The sequence below is a fragment of the Mauremys reevesii genome, linkage group 1 (assembly GCF_016161935.1).
Source record: "Mauremys reevesii isolate NIE-2019 linkage group 1, ASM1616193v1, whole genome shotgun sequence".
NCBI classification, from domain to species: Eukaryota; Metazoa; Chordata; order Testudines; family Geoemydidae; genus Mauremys; species Mauremys reevesii.
Window position 1 is genome coordinate 101,622,323 of NC_052623.1, and position 16,784 is coordinate 101,639,106.

Genomic DNA, 16,784 nt, shown 5'->3' on the forward strand with positions numbered 1-16,784 from the left:
CTTAAAGCCCTGGTATCTGGCTGCTCAAAATCAGCAGCCAGGTGTTCCACCTCCACACTCCACCCCCAAGGAAAACTTTTAAAGAGCACAGCAGGCAGCTATAACCATGGGGATTTATTTTCACTAAAGTCTAATTGTGTGAGTAGGCAGCGCCAATGGCCTTTCAAATGGCCAAAGGCATATTCAACAGTCACTGTGCACCTGCTGATCCTGTAGTTGAAGCAATCCTTGCTGCTGTCGAGGTGGCCGGTGTATGGTTTCATGAACCATAGGAGTAAGGTTTAGGGTGGGTCTCCAAGGAACACATCCCCAATGGTAATCCGCCAGTCTGGAAAGGAATAGGCCTGTGTTTTTAAAGATGTGTGCTTTGTGTGCCTTCCCTGATTGTCTCGCATTGATGTCAGTAAAACGGCCCCAGTGACCCACCAACGCTTGCAATACCATAGAAAAGTAGCCCTTTCTGTTGAGTTGGTCTGCTGCCAAAATAGGGATATGCATGCCATCTATCACCCCACTGTAGTTCGGGAACTCCACTGCTGCAAAACCATTCAGAATGGCCTGCACGTTGCCAAGGGACACAGTCCTTCATAGCAGGATGTGATTAACAGCTGTGCACACTTGCATCACAGCAATCCCCACGGTGGATTTCCCAACTCCAAATTGATTCTTGACTGATCGGTAGCTATCTGGCATGGCCAGATTCCACACAGTGATGGCCACTCGCTTCTCCACCGTGAGTGCAGCTCTTATTTTTGGTGTAGCTGCACTGGAGGGCTGGGATGAGCTCTGCACACAGTTCCATGAATATGGCCTTGTGTATCCAAAAGTTCTGCAGCCAGCGATCATCATCCCAAACCTGCATAACAATGCGATCCCACCAGTCTGTGCTTGTTTTGTAAAGGAAATTTCTGTTTGGGGTTGTTTACACCATCTTGCCCCTATATGGCCATTTTGTTTTTTTTTAAGTTGTTGGCCTCCATATTGGGCCTCCTTCTTCATGAAGGTTTTGGCAGCCTTTTTGCCAAGAGCGGGAAAGTGAAGGTCAGGTGACCTCGTTATCTGCCTGGAGACAGCAGGTTACTTAAGGCTTGGATGCCCATCCCTCAGGGCTGTCCATCTGAGTGACAGTCGAGTGCTCACACTCATGCACTGCTGCCCACCCCAGAAGCAGACCTGCATCCAGGTTAGTGCCATCTAGTTCCATCTGGTTCCCTACTTGGACTTCCATAGCCAGACCAATGCCACATTGCTTGCATGCAGGGCAGTTGTCATTGGCTGTCCCTCCAGCTAGTGTCCGCATACTTGCACCCAGGACGACGTGGCAAGCCGAGAAGACCTGAAAAAAAGAATACCGAAGATCAACTCACCTGTGTGGAGGTCCCATCGTGTTCCTGTGTTCCTGAATCTTGATCCGTGGTGTCCAGTGTTCCCAGCCCTTGTCTTCATTGGTGTCCATGCCTCTTCCCTATGAAACATGGTACTGTGTTAATCCTCATTTATTCCTTATCTCTCTACAGTGTATTCTGGTTCTGGGCTTTAAGCCCTTGTTTCATGGTTAACAACCAAGTAGTTTTGTTTCATACATGTTACCCTTATGTTGGGGGTCCTGGTTTTGCACCTTACCTTATGGTTATGTTTTCTATCATTAACTGACCACCTGATGATAGGTGTGGGATAAGGTGGGTGTAATTTACATCTCCTTAGTTAACCCAGTTTAAGAATCTCATTTTGGGTTAACAGTTTCTCAGGTCCAGAACCAACACTCCACTGCCTGCAACAGCTCCGTGAACAAACTTGAATTGTTTCTTTCTACAGCTGTCAGCAAGTCAGCCTACCAGGCATTGTCATGTCCCTCACAGCTCCTCTGGCAGCTCCCGAAATACTGAAGGACCAGACACGTTGTTCATAACAGTTAGCACAGTACTGAAGAGCAGTGCAAGATCCATGCTTCTTACAGAGATGGCGGACACGTGGGTTTGCGGGGCTTTTGAAAAGAGGCATGAAACATTATGGGATGCAAATAATATCATGGGATGGAGAAAACTGCATCATGGGACATTGAAACCATATTCCCAGTCAACCCTGCATGACTCATTTGCCCCCATGAGGCTTTGCAAACCTTTCCCACAACACCCTGCGCCAGATGATGGTGAGTTGCAGAGAGGGATAGCTACCCACAGTGTGCTGCTCTCTGCATTTATGCAAGCGCTGCTAATGAGGACACACACTGCTGACACAAGGAGCATAGTATGGACATGCAAAAGTGGTTTAATTACTGCAGCAGCTGTACATTGACATAACTTTGGTCGACTTAATTTTGTAGTGTAGACATGCCCTACCTGCTGATCCACAAGAGACATAGGGACAAAATGCCAAAGGCACCTAATGATGCAGATAAGCACCTAGTGGGATTTTCAAAAGTGCCCAAGCAGGTGACCTTTTTAAAATCTGATGCCCCTCTCCACCCAACGGACCAATCTGAAATACTCCATGACTGTTTAGACTCACATACATGTAAAATGGTCATTACAGAAAACAGAATTGACTCAGTTGTTTGTGGTTCTCCCAGTGTATTTATACCATTAACTCTCATAACTTGGAACTCATTGGCTATTTTATTACAAAAATGTAACAAAAAAATTTCTGACACACTTCAAGAAGAGTAGTTATACCAGTCACCTGCACTCTTCCAATACACTTCCTGTGCACTTATCGTTCTGCCTAATATATTACAATACACCCAAGGAGTTTGGGTTTCCCATCTGTGTACCTAGGTTCTGATATTGGTACCCATCCTTGTAGAATCTAAGTGCTTCTCACAAGTAAAACAACAAAAAGAAAACAAAAGATCTACAACAAATATATTTCCATCTTCCCTGCTGGCATTAACTCCCAGCTAACATCTCGATTTGTTGTGTGGTGTTCTTCGATGACAGCTAGGCTGTGTACTTAAACCTAAGCAATCAAGGATTATCTGTGAAAACAAACACTGTAAATTATACATTTTTTCAGAATCATTCAGAATCTTTTTACTTGGCCTAAAGTTGAGTTGCTGGGAGAGCTTGCCTTATATGATAGTTTCAGCACTTTCACCAACAGCTAATTATATGTCTAATATTTTACTAAAACTCATTGTCATTATGCATTTTATTCTTCGTCTTTTTGCCCGAGTATAAAAATATATATTTATAGATACAAGGTGCCATCTCTACATGCAGTTGGCTTTGGATGCCCAGAATTGTGAACCACTGTTACCCTTCCCTACCTCAGCCAGTGAGAGCTTTTCTGCTGCTAAGTTGTGTGCCAGCTCTTTGAAACACCAGCCTGCCTGCCTTATTAGCAAACTCTTCAGGATTCTGACAGTCCAAACTTGCCCTGCAGGTAATAATCAACGCACCCCAATTCCCGAGTTCCCCAGAGACATCTTTCTGCAGTGCTCAGTTCCTCTCACTGTGACACTCACAGAAATTATCAAGTTTGCTGCCTCCAAAGAGACAGAAAACATACCAGCCTGTAGGTTTAGCTAAGGGCTCATGCTCCACTTTAATACAAAGCACTGAGATAGTTTTGTAATAAACCAAGAATAAGTTTATCAACAAAGAACAGACTTAAGTGATGCTAAACAAGAATAAAAGAGACAGGTGTAGTTACAAGCTAAACAAAACAAACCAGACTTTCTAATGCCTAAAACCTAATTTCAGCATTATAATCTTTGTCTAAGCAGGTTATTCACATCAAGTTTGCAGCAGCTTTTGCCTTGCAGGCCAAGAGGATGCAGCTTTCATAGACTCAAAGGGTGCTGTACTCTATCATCCCCTCTGTGATGGATAACTAAAAGGTCTTTTAGCTCCCTTTGTATTAATGAAAGTCCATTGTTTCTGCCTCAAGAGCTAGGAAGCTGGGATACACATTGTGTCCCACATCATGCTTATTAAATGGACTTCTTGCCCACTTGTTTAGCTTGATGGCTTTGTTTTCCTTATATGTAAATATACTTCTATTGTCCTCTCCCTGTAACTAAGCCAGTCAGACAGGTAAATACAAAATTCATTTGTCTAGGGCAGTTTGGATTCATGTCTACCTCCCAACACATTTTCAGAACATATTTTCAGCACACATCTATAACTTTTTAATACAATCCATCCAAACATCACACAAGGATTTTCAGGACCAGTCTGTCACCTTTACATATGATACCTTACATGACACCTTTGAGATATATATTATGACAACAGTGTGTTAAGGCAATGAGTGTGTCAGGCCTGATGTGAGCTACAGTACTGGGGGGGAGGGAGGCTCTGCCAGTTGGCTCCCAGCATCACAGTCACCATCCAATGTTTGTGATGTTTCACTGTCATTGCAGTGATTTTGATATCACAGATAATGGATTGTATGATCACTGAATAATTCAGAGAGGGCAGATTGATGAAATAGGGTAATTTTTTTGTTTATATTAAAATATGACAGGAAAAAAAGAGAGAATGTACAGAAAAGAGAGTTAAAGTGGGTTTAAGCAATGTATTATGGGTTAAACCTTGTTTGCCTTATTCATGTGACTAGTCCCACTGATTTCAATGGAACTCTGGTGTGACTCAGACAGTCAGTATTTGACCATGTTTTGTCAGTGGACTTCACATCAACCAGTGGTCATCCTACCAACTGAATTTTGGTCTAGGTTTATTAAAATAATGAAACCCATTATTAGGGTCATATCCTTGGACCAGGTAACATAGGAATAATGGGCACTGCTGAAGTTACCATGCTAACTGCATCTCTGACCCCTACTGGTCTCTCCAAGTGCACCCCCTTTAGGTCTAAGGTCTCGAGCCATCACCTGTCTTTTGGAGCGGAATCACATGATTCTCCCACTCTCAGACAGATCCTGGGTTGCAGTGCCCTGTATATCAACTGTGATTTATCTCAGCAGGGCTGAGCAATGTCCAGATCTGCAATTCTGCTCCCTCCTGTATGAATGTCTGGGTTTAATTTAATAGGGGGCTATAGGCAGAGTAAACAGAAAAGTCACAAACAGATCTGGATAAGGAGCCTCAAGCTCCTGTTTAACTGGGATGGTAATGCTGTTTATGGAGACATTCTTCTGGTTTAATGATACTTACAGTAGCTTATATTTCTAGTGGCAGGCACAGAAGAACACTGCACAACACTAAATCAGCACTGAAAACCCAAGAGGTTTCATACCCTGTAGGCATCTGCTTTTCAGCTTCTGACCCCGTAATGACATAAGATGATTTGTTTACAGTTTCACATTTGCATATTTTATATTTCAGGCCCTCTTTATTTCCATGCTGACCAAAACCAGGAATTACTGAAATACCTGTATTTCCATAATCTTCCATCTGGAAGTAGGAAGAATGGAAATACCTAAAAAAGTCTGATTTAAGTGGAACTGAATTAGGATCCCAACCTTTAGAGGTTTGCCTGTAACTAGCATATACCTCCACCCATCATCTTAATTTGCTTCTATGTATTAATTCTGGTTTTCTATCTTGATGTTTATTCAATGGAAAAAATAAGAGTTATTTTTATTTCTGAGTACTGTTCAAATGTATTTTAAAAAAATCATAGCCACAAAATTCATGTTCATTCAGAGCAGGCACTATGTGTTCAGAGACAGTAATTCTGTTCAGCCCTGGAGTCATTCCCCTTCAGATATGTTTATTAGAAGAATATGATCTTTTAAAGACTCAGGTTCATCTTTGTGTAAAACAGTTAATTTTAAAATGTCTGTCACAATTGATACTATGTGTGCAACCTGGGAAACAGATGAGATAATTTCATTTGATTCTGAGACTCAAGAGGATTTTTTTCCTTGTGTGGTGTTGATAGACTCTCCAATCTGTTTCAGCTCAGGGAAACACATCTCAAATGTACTCAGAATATATTTCACACCTCCTCTTCGCCGTTTAATATTCTTCCTATACCACACCGTCTTAAAAATAACACAATTCTGAAAGCAGAGCCATGAAGCTGTGAAGGACATAGTAGATGGTTCAGATTAAAAGGGGGATTGTGCTGCCTCTTAATTTAGGAACAAATCCTACCCCACCTTCCTTGAAACAGAATATTTCAGATGAAGGAAAACTGGTGCAATCCCACTCTACAGTGTTTGTAAAGGCACAATTTGGGGACTTTGTGCCAGATGTCTGCAGCTATGCGTGATAGCGGCTCTTCTGGTATGTGTGTCTACCAATACACAGGGGAGGCTAGGGCCAAGGCAAGAGCGAAGACAGTGGATCTTTATATATGAAGTAAATCCTCTCTTGAAAGTAGGTCACAAATACTGAGGTGGCTACCACGGTCCTGGGACACTGCAGTCTGTGGCATGGCAGATTCCTCATCCCCCCACACATACCTTCATAGGAAACCCTTGTGCTGTGTCAAGCTACACAGGATTAGTACAGGATATTGAGAAAGGATTTGGCCCTAATCATTGTACTGCATGAAACTAATTTTTGTCATTTTTTTCAGTGTATGTATTCCATATTTTCAGAAATGGACTAACACCTTTTCCCTTTTAAAGACTCACTGATGCCTCACTGAGCACTTAAAGTACATTCTGTATGGAGACAATTCTGCTTACATAACATATTCAGAATTTCTCTTTCCATTTGTCTTTATTTTGATTTGCATGAAAAACAAGATCTTTGAGGCTTAGAAGTTCATCTGCTGCTATTGCTTACTCTTGTCGTGAAATAATAAATTATAATTCTCTGTTTATAAGCAGCAAAGAATCCTGTGGCACCTTTGCTGCTTCTACAGAACCAGACTAACACGGCTACCCCTCTGATATCTCTGTTTATAATATCATTAGTTAGTGTGGAGATAAGCATGATGTCAAGAGGATTTTAACTTTAGGTGAGGAACACTTTGTAGAAAGAGATGACATTTTAAGCAACAAAGATCAAGTTTTCATGCAAATAGTTCCAATAATTAAAAAAGGAAGAAAATTACTGAAAATCTACAAGAAATATTTCTAAATAGACTATACAGTACTTCAAACTCTCCAAAGAGACATCAAAGGCTCCTTAAAGAATTATAGACATTCATTTTGCTTAACAAACAGGTTGCCTACTGGAGCAACAAAAAAACGGTAAATATAAATCAAAACTGGACTCCCTGTCTCAATGTTTTCTGCATGTATCTCAGCTCTGCTGTCTAAATTTCTATTCTGCATACTTAAGATGACTGTTTAGGAATACTTTGTTACTTTTTTTGGTTGTTAATGTCTGAATTGAATTTCAGCTTCTAATGTTCTGAATAAAGTATGGAATCTGCTGAAAAGCCAAAAGAACGTGATTCAAGGAAGACTAACAGTTATTCATCTAACAGCATAATGTTTACAATCCACCTCACTAACCAGAGATTTCATGATGGAACCTCAAGGTAGCACAGTAAATAAGGAGCTATGACTTAAGGGGTGAAGATTTCAGTGTACTGCTCCTATGAATGATCCCATCTGTGCTAAAGTGCTTTTCAAGATAATTTGCTAATGTATACATTTGAAACTTAACCTGGGGAAAACTGGTTATAATCAAGGCCCTATGTGCTCTGTGAAAAGATCAACTTAAATTATATAGCAAGGCACCTAGATTCTGCAGCAAGCTGGTCCAGCAGACTTGATATTCTGCAGCAGCTTCAATTAACTGAATAATTGAAGCTTTTACTGAATTAAATATGACAATAAATAATGCAGTCACTATAATATTGATTACAATTTATCTTAATATTGCATTTAATTAATTTTATGCTGTGCTTAAAGTTTTAATCATCAATATGCACTGCAGAATTTTGAATTGAGAAATTATATATGAATTGTAAAAATTATCAGAATAGAAGCTGGAAATTTGGGAAATGGGTATTACTATTTTGCATGGTTGCCATAAACATAAATTAAATGAATTCTTTGCATCAGTCTTCACTGCAGAGGATGTGAGGGAGTTTCCCAGATCTGAGTCATTCTTTTTAGGTAACAAAAGGGAAGAACTGTCCCAGAGTGAGATGTCAGTAGAGGAGGCTTTGGAGCAAATTGATAAATTAAACAATATGTCACCAGACCAGATGGTTATTCACCCAAGAGTTCTAAAGGAAATCAAATGTGAAATTGCAGAACTACTGACTGTGGTATGTAACCTATCGCTTAAGTCAGCCTCTGTACCAGATGACTGGAGGATAGCTAATGTAATGCTGATTTTTTTAAAAAGGCTCCAGAGATAATCTTAGCGATTACAGGCCAGTAAGACTAACTTCAGTATTGGTTGAAACTATAGTAAAGAACAGTTACAAAGGGATCTCACAAAGCTGAATGATGGAGCAACAAAATAGTAGATTAAATTGAATGTGGATAAATACAAAGTAATGCACATTGGAAAACAAAATCCCGAATATAAATACAAAATGATGGTGTCTAAATTAGCTGTTATCACTCAAGAAAGAGATCTTGGAGTGATCGTGGATGGTTCTCTGAAAACTGCAGTGGCAGTCAAACAAGCTAACAGAATGTTAAGAGCCTTTAGAAAAGGGATAGATAACAAGACAGAAAATATCATAATGTCACTATATAAATCCATGGTACACCCAGACCTTGAATACTGTATGCAGTTCTGGTTTCCCCATCCCAAAAGCTTGTCCTTCTCACAAACAGAAGTTAGTCCAATAAAAGACATTACCTCACCCACCTTGTCTCTCCCATCTCAAAAAAGAAGTATTAGAATTGAAAAAGATACAGAGAAGGCAGCAAAAATGATTAGGGGTATGGAACAGCTTCCATATGAGGGAAGACTAAAAAAGCTGTTCACTTAGACAAGGGATGACTAATTATAAGAATTATAGACATATCTATAAAATCATGAATGGTGTGGGAAAAGCGAATAAGGAAGTGTCATTTACCCCTCACATAACACAAAACCAGGGATCACCCAATAAAATTAACAGGCAGCAGGTTTAAAACAAACATAGGAAGTACTTCTTCACACAATGCATAATCAACCTGTGGAACTCATTGCCACGGGAGATTGTGAAGGCCAGAAGTATAACTGGGTTCAAAAAAGAATCAAAGGATCAATTCATGGAGGATAGGTCCATCAATAGCTATTAGCCAAGATGGTCAGAGTTGCAACCCCATGTCCCTAAACCTCCAACTGCCAGAAGCTGGGACTGGACAAGAGTGGATGGATCACTCAATAATTACCCTATTCTGTTCATTCCCTCTGAAGCATCTGGCACTGTCAGAAAAGTGAATATTGAGCTATTGGACCATTGCTCTGCCCCAGTATGGCCGTTCTTATGTTCTTATTTTGTGGACTTTGCCTGTACGGACCATAGGGCAGGATCAGGGCCTTTGTCATCTTCTCAGGCATGAGAGCCATCTGCCATTTGACCTTTCAACTTCTCTAAAGAGTTCAGATTGCTTGACTTAGGGTGTGTTTTGTCTTTCAGCTACTTATACTTAAATCCCTATCAAGAAGGAAGAGGAAATTGTTCTTCATGAATTTCTAAAATAATGTCATTTATGTGTTTAACTTTTATGCAGTTAGACATTTATTTAAAAGTAAACTGCTCTTTTCAAGTTTTACAGAGTTTGATCAGGACTTTCTCTCTAGTATTCAGAGGAAAGTTTAGGCAAGTACCATCTAAGGAAGAATTCCAAGAAAACTTTAATAACTACACCCAACAAAACACTGCTGCTCTTTAGTTTGGAACAAAAAACCACACCCATTTTGAAATTATGAGTTTGATGGGATTTACAGACCCCTCACTATGACTAACAGGGTTATGTAGATCCCAACCTTCATCAGCTGCATAGCATACTCTAAATAGAGGACCTGCTTAAAATGGGACTCTGGCAATCAAGCTGGGGGAAAGTGAAGGAGAGGCTGTTTACAGGAAGGGAAGCCAGTTAGTACCTGCTGGGACAGAGAAATCCACAGGGGAAGGACTTGGACTGTGAGTAAGACCCAACTGGGCAGCCAGAGGTGTGACCCCTTTTTCTCTCCCCTTTTCTCTGATAAGGGGGAAATCACTGGACACTGCAGAGGGAGCTGGGAAGCCCTGACTGACAATCTAAATCACTGAGACTGCTTGAGTAGCCCTCTGTGAGGAGAGAAGCAGAGGGCTGTGACCATACCCCAGACTGAAGAGATCATTGGGTGGGGGAAGGAAATGGCCCTGGGGAGGTTAGTTTGGGCATCAGCTAAAGGGGAAGGAAACCACCTTGCAATTGCTCCCTACTTAGGCCCTGGGCTGGGATCTGGTAGAGAGGGAGGGCTGGGTCCCCCTGCCCTTCCCTTCCCTTTGCCTCTAGTCCCACTGGCGGTAACCCGGAGGAGGACAGACTGTAACTTGAGTGCCAGGCCCCTAGACTGCCCATACTATTCATCCCTACGACTTTGGATACTATTGAGCCGTGGCCTGCCTGCTAACCCCTAAATTAACCCCACCACTATAGGGGTTATGCTTGCAATAATCCTTGTGATGAACATTCAGAAGTTCTAGTTCTAAAGAAAATTTAAGAATACATCCAGACAAATGAACCCTAAACCAAAGAAAAATAGAAAGTCACATTTCTAATTTCATACAAATCCTGTGGTAGCTGCAGTGATAGTATCACTTTTCTCTTGAAATTCAGAAGTGAAATATCTCTGAAAATAAAAGCTTCGAGTATATATTATTTTTCCAATGAGTCAGAATAGAGAGGCTCATGGTGACTGAAGGATTTGGGAGTCTCAATTAAGATGATGGATAGAGATGATTACAAAGAATGCTTTAACTTATCTGTGTACCTGTCAAATAAGTTTACACCAAGGCCTGATTTGGATAAACAAAGCAAGACGAAGGCATATGATTTAAATGATCTTTGGGAGATGATATATTTCATTTATGTCAAAAGAAGAAATTTTTGCAGAACTAAAGAACACAACAAACAGCTTAGAAAGTTTTCTTAAAGTTGAAAGGGATAATGCAATACCTAGGGTAAGTGGTTGATATATAGACAATAAATCTGAAAGTCTGTTCAAAAGGCTTGTTAATTTTTAACATCAGTTTTTGTTAGTTTATAAGGTCTTCAGGTAAGAGGCTTTTTCTTTATATTAACCTGCAGAGAGCAAACAAAGTTTCTATTCTGTAATTCAGTGCATCTCTGTGTCCACACAGAGCTTCATTGACTTCAGTGGGACTCATCAACTGCATGAGCAGCACAATAATCTGTAAACGTCATAGCATTTCTCTGAAATTAAGCATGTTTTGTTAATGAAAAGTTTCCTAATATTTCCACTGGGAATTCTTCAGAAATTATAATGGTTTTCACCAAATTTTGATATAATTTAAATTGAACTTTACTGATGTTACAGTTATTAACAAATAGCATGGCAAAATGAAAGTATAGTACAAATGGGGTTTTTTTTGTTTTTGTTTTTTCTTTAGGGATTCATATTTGAGTAAAACCATGTGATATACTGCATTTCCCCCAAAATGTAAAACATTTTTTGTTTGCTAGATTCTGTACAGGTGAGAATGTTGTTTTTTACAGTTGCCTCACAGTAAGGCAGTCTTGTGTTAGTTATGTTCTTTTAAAATAAAAAAGAAATTCTTAATACCATAGATAGGAAATAAAACACCTTCATATTTGTAGGATCATACACCTTCATATTTGTAGAGGGAGGGATAGCTCAATGGTTTCGGCATTAGCCTGCTAAACCCAGGGTTGTGAGTTAAATCCTTGAGGGGGCCATTTGGGGATTGGTCCTGCTGTGAGCAGGGGGTTGGACTAGATGATCTCCTGAGGTCCCTTCCAACCCTAATGATCTATAATAAAGTCTGGGCAGAGAGAGATGCATATCTCTTTTCAAAATCTTTCCTGTGTTTTTTTTTTTTGAGAGACTTTGTGAAAATATAATAATACTCAGATTAGGTACTACAGTTCAGTTCAATAATATTTTACGGGCATAACAAGATAAACAGTCATTGCTAAAGTGCACAAAAGAGACAGGATCCTTAAGTGTCTGTCAGAGGTAATACAATCAATCCAGAACAGGGCTTCACACTGTGTTTGAGGTTTGTTAGTCATTAGTATCCATTCTTGCTGTGGTGGTAGATTGCTACCTAGTGTAATACCCTCTTTGTCATTTCTTCTTTCTCCCAGGATTTGGCACAGTCTGACTGGTTTGCTTGAGGGGTTTTTTGGGGGAGGGGGGTTGGTTCTTCATCACTTTTTGATTAAAAGTATTTTATATTTCCTGATAATTTGAGAAAAATATTTTTCTCCACTCTTTTGTAATTTGGACACTAGAGTAGAAAGTGTATTTCTTTCTTCAAACTCTTCTGTCATAATGACTATACAACCTAGTGAGCACATGCTTTGAACTTCCCAGTCTCCACTGCAGTTTGTAGACTGATTCTATATTTGGTGGGATTCTGCCTTAATTTTTCACATTTCACTGTAATAAGATAGTCCCTCCTGGTATGATAGTTCTGTGCAGGGAACTGTAGCAATCTAGCTCATTGTTCCTCTCAATGCCACACATATATTGCTCCTTTATGTTGCAACTTGAGAAAGTTTCAGTTTTGTGTGCGGCTGTTTGCTCCATTGGTCAGGAGGTTGGAGTTGTTGAGTCTGGCATGTGGTGATATAGGAGCTGATCATGTTTTTGTGTGGCTATAATTGTGATCTCCTAATGCTTTTGCGTTGGAGGGAGTGGTAACTGCTTTGGTTGAGATGGTATCAGAAGTTAAATGCTTTTTTTTATATATGGATTAGCAGGGGAAGTTGACCAAATACTGTTCTGCAGCCATGGTTGCTGGAGCTCCTTACAGATACAAGTTTTCTGTTGAGGTTTGATCCCAATGCAGATACTAAAATTCAGCCCCAGATTTCATTCCCACATAGTAGAATGGGTTGAAGTACATGGTCAAATGGCAGTAGTTTTATCAAAGTGTTGTATTTAAAGCTATCTAGTAGTTTCTTTATGGACAGAATGCCTGCAGAATTTTTCTTCTAGTGATTTATAGCCACTTTGAAGCTCCTTGAGGATAATTTTTTATTGTGAGGCCCAGGTACCAACAATTTGGGGTGTGTTTGATTTTCATGTCTCTAATAAAATCTTAGCCTGTTTTGGGGCTGAAATATCAGGTTGACCTGTAGTCCCCATGTGTTGCAGCCAGTTTCTAGCCAGGTATACGTTTCTTTGGTGATCCTCTTGTGTATGTGATAGCATGAACTGATTATCAGCATCTGGAAGGCTTTTTATCTGAGTTGTTTTGTGGGACTCCTGAGATTGGAGATGTTCCTAAAGGGTTGGTAGGTTATCAATTTATACATGTTTGTAATTTTTAATTTTCATTTCTGATACTGCAAAAATGGAATGACTGTAAGGTCATTATTGAAAAATCTTTTATAAATTATTGTAAACTTGCAAATTTCATTGGTATTCTTCCATTAACATAGCATGAGGTAAAGTTGTTTTCCCTCCTTGCTTTTCATTTATGCAATCCTGGAAGATTTGAACCAATTCAGCTAGTGGAACTAGATTATTGATACACTTTTATTCAGTATCACTAATTTCCTGGTTTTGGATGATACAAAGTCAGAGTTTGATGCAGGTGAAGCACATAGTGGATGGAGGTGAAATCCACCCTGTACCCTCAACAGCAGGACAGATGGCTGTTCCTGCTGAAGCATCTCAATGAGCCATAAGGGATTATGCTAATTTTTGTCTGTGCCTCTAGGAATTATCAGTATCAATCATATATCCTTCATTCTGTCTTGCTTTTATTTGTATTGTATTTTTCCAGGAGGAGGTGGAGGAAGCAGCAGAGATGGAAGAAGAGGAGGAACAGAAAGAAATAGTTTACTGTGTCAAAATGATTCAAATAGCACTTCAGGTCAGAATTTTGTTAAAGGATGCTGGTAAGAATTTAATTCTAACAATAAGAATTATGTACACCCTACATCCGGTGCACTTGGGAACTTTGAGCCCTGACACAAACCCAGAAAGCATTGTTGTGTATTGTCCCCATGCATCCAAAGCCATCAATAACCTCCTGAGTATTGGCAAGCATTATTGCCCAGTACCACAGTAACTTCTGCATGACAGCACATGCCTTCATGACAACAATTGACAAATTGGTTGGCTACAGACTAGTAACAGTCAGGGATGGTCAGCTTCCAGGTTGCAATGGAGACCCACTTATCAACAAGTATGGGACACTGCATGTTGGTACACTGCCATTGTAGCTCTGAGGCTAGTTCAGCAATGATCTCAAAAAAAGGTTGCCTTTACCATCCTGAATTCTGTTACCACTGCTGCTCATCCTGGCTTTGAAGAACAATCCTCTGCCACCAGCTGATTCTGGTTTTCTGAGCTGAGAAATGGCACTGCACTTTGTGACCCTTAAGGAGAGCTTGTGTAGTAGCAGTTGCATGGTATCCTTCTCCTCCTCCCTCCACTGTTGCTGCTAGAGGAGCCACTGCTATAGCCACATGAGTGCAGTGGTGCAGCAGTTGAAGTCCAAGACCAAAGCCACCCAGTGTCAGCTAAAGCCCCAACAGCCTCTGCATATTCACACATCTGACAGCATAATGGCACAGAGCATTGTTGCATCCATGCTGGTTGACAACAATTCAAAAAATGGCACTAGCCTGCCTAGAAAGAAAGGAAGCATGGGACAAAGGGAGCAGAATCATGGGAGTTTTGACGTTTGACCCTAAGTCCCAGAATTCCACTGGCTTCTGGTATGCATCCCACAATGCATAGCAAGAAAAATCCCGCAATGCATACAGCTCTGCAGTGAAGCAAATGACCATGAAATACTTGGCAGACATGCCATATGCTTAGTGTGCACCAAATCTCCATCATCTGTACACACTGATGTGAATTGAAAGAGGGCACAGCTGCCACATATACGTGCTATTAGTGCGGCTTATGTATTGCACAACAACTAGTACATGTCAACTGAGTGTGAACTATACCACCTGCATAAACAAGCCCTTAGATACAGTACTGGTTTCTAATGGAATTTAGCTACACAGCAAAAGTCACCATTATAATAGTCAACCTATTTTGTAGTTCAGGAGAGGCCAAGGATGGAATATGCACAATAAAATATAATTTTAAGTGTAAAAGTGGTTCCAGAAGGCCAGGGCTAACAAAATGAGTGGATGCTTTCATATGAAATCAACTTAGCACAAGACCAGAACCAGGTTAACAAAAGAAACATAAGCACAGAATTCATGGCCCCCACAGATTTTTTTCCCCTGCAGAATAATAGATTCTGCCATGGAGACAGTGCAATTACACCTTTCACCCACCAGGGGATGTTGTGGCACCAGAAGAGGAGGCAGCTGGCTCATCACTGGAGTAACCAGCCACAGAGAGGGAGGGGGGACTTTGGTCTTGCCCCCCCCCCACTTCTACAAAGGTTCCGGCCCACTTGCATATGAGGAACTACATTAATTGGCACACAGCTGTAGGCACCAATTAGCAGTCACAGCAGCTATTACAGTATAGCCGGTTGTTACAGGTCCCGCTACTCACCATTGGAGGCACCGCCTCCTGGCTGTTCTGGGATTAGTTCTTTCAGACTGGCTCCCTCTTCTTGCCATTCCTCAGCCCATTGTCTCACTTTGTTGTCCTGCAGTTCCTCTCTTGCTCCTCACGAGCTGCCATGCTTCATCTTCATACAGGGTTGCCAAATGTCTAATTTCTGAAAACCGGACACCCCCCCTCCTCTCCCACTTCCTCCAAGGTCCCACCCTCGTTTGCTCCTCTTCGTCCCCTACCCCCCATCACTCTCTGCTCTCCCTTGTCAACTCCAGCGTAGGCAGTCTGAAGGGACTTGAAAACCCCAGCTCCAGCAGGCTGCCTAGGAGTGCAGGTCAAAAGAGTGTTGTGGCCTCATGGGAGCAGCCAGGCAGCCCCGCTGGCGAGCTTGGATGTAGCCCTCCTTCAAGGCAGCTTCCAGCATCCCTCTGTGCTGCCTGCCCAACTGCCCCCCTTCCCACATGCTGGAGCCCTCCCTGCCCTGGAGCTGCCTGAGAGCACGGCTGGGGGAAGCACTGGCTGGTAGGCCAGTTCACATTCCTTCCCTCCCGGGGAATATTCCATGCCTGTTGGGAGCCCCTTACTCTGCTCACCATGGGCCCCCGCACTCTGTCCTCTGCCACAACCCTGAAAACCTCAAAGGGGCCGCCTGAGCAGGTGCATTTGTGCTTCCACAGGAGCTGCCTCTTCAGGCCTGGGGAAAAGGCTACCACTCCTCCCCCCCACCACCTATAACCAGACTTTTTGTATCCAGTCAATACATCTTGCAGAGATATATTTGTAAAAGATTATAATTTAGAGTCGCTCCCTCATAAAGGACAATATTATGAACACAGGAATTTGGAGATGTGCTCTGGAGGCGGAGGTTGGGAACTTGTGCAGCAACTTACTACAGAAGATCTCCAGTTTGTTTTATTAAAGTTTTATGCCTTTCTCATTCACTGGTTTGTTATTTAATGAACCCCAAGGTCATTGCATGGTGTCAGAGATGCTGAATGAGAAGAAAACTGCAGTCATTTTGAAGTTAATTCCTGTGTTTGCAGCTGAAAGCAGAGACAAAGGCAGGCACCAGAGAAGCATGTGGTGCACTAGGCACAGAGGCTTTTGCATGTATTTGGTGAGCACAATAGTAGCTTGACTAGCTTAAGAAGGGAGAGAGGATTTAGCCCTTCAGCCAAGTCACAAGAGTCCTCCTCCTCCAAGGTACTATCACAGTTTTCCACGCCATCC

The 16,784-nt window shown here is 41.3% G+C and overlaps 1 long non-coding RNA gene across 1 annotated transcript in view; it reads left to right on the forward strand.

The window, feature by feature from the left end:
• Nucleotides 1-15,432, forward strand: part of LOC120395947 — a 38,676-nt gene extending 23,244 nt beyond the window's left edge. The window contains exon 3 of the long non-coding RNA XR_005592898.1: nucleotides 13,807-15,432. This is a non-coding gene — a long non-coding RNA (uncharacterized LOC120395947). The remainder of the gene's footprint in view (nucleotides 1-13,806) is intronic.
• The last annotated feature ends 1,352 nt before the right edge of the window (nucleotides 15,433-16,784 follow it).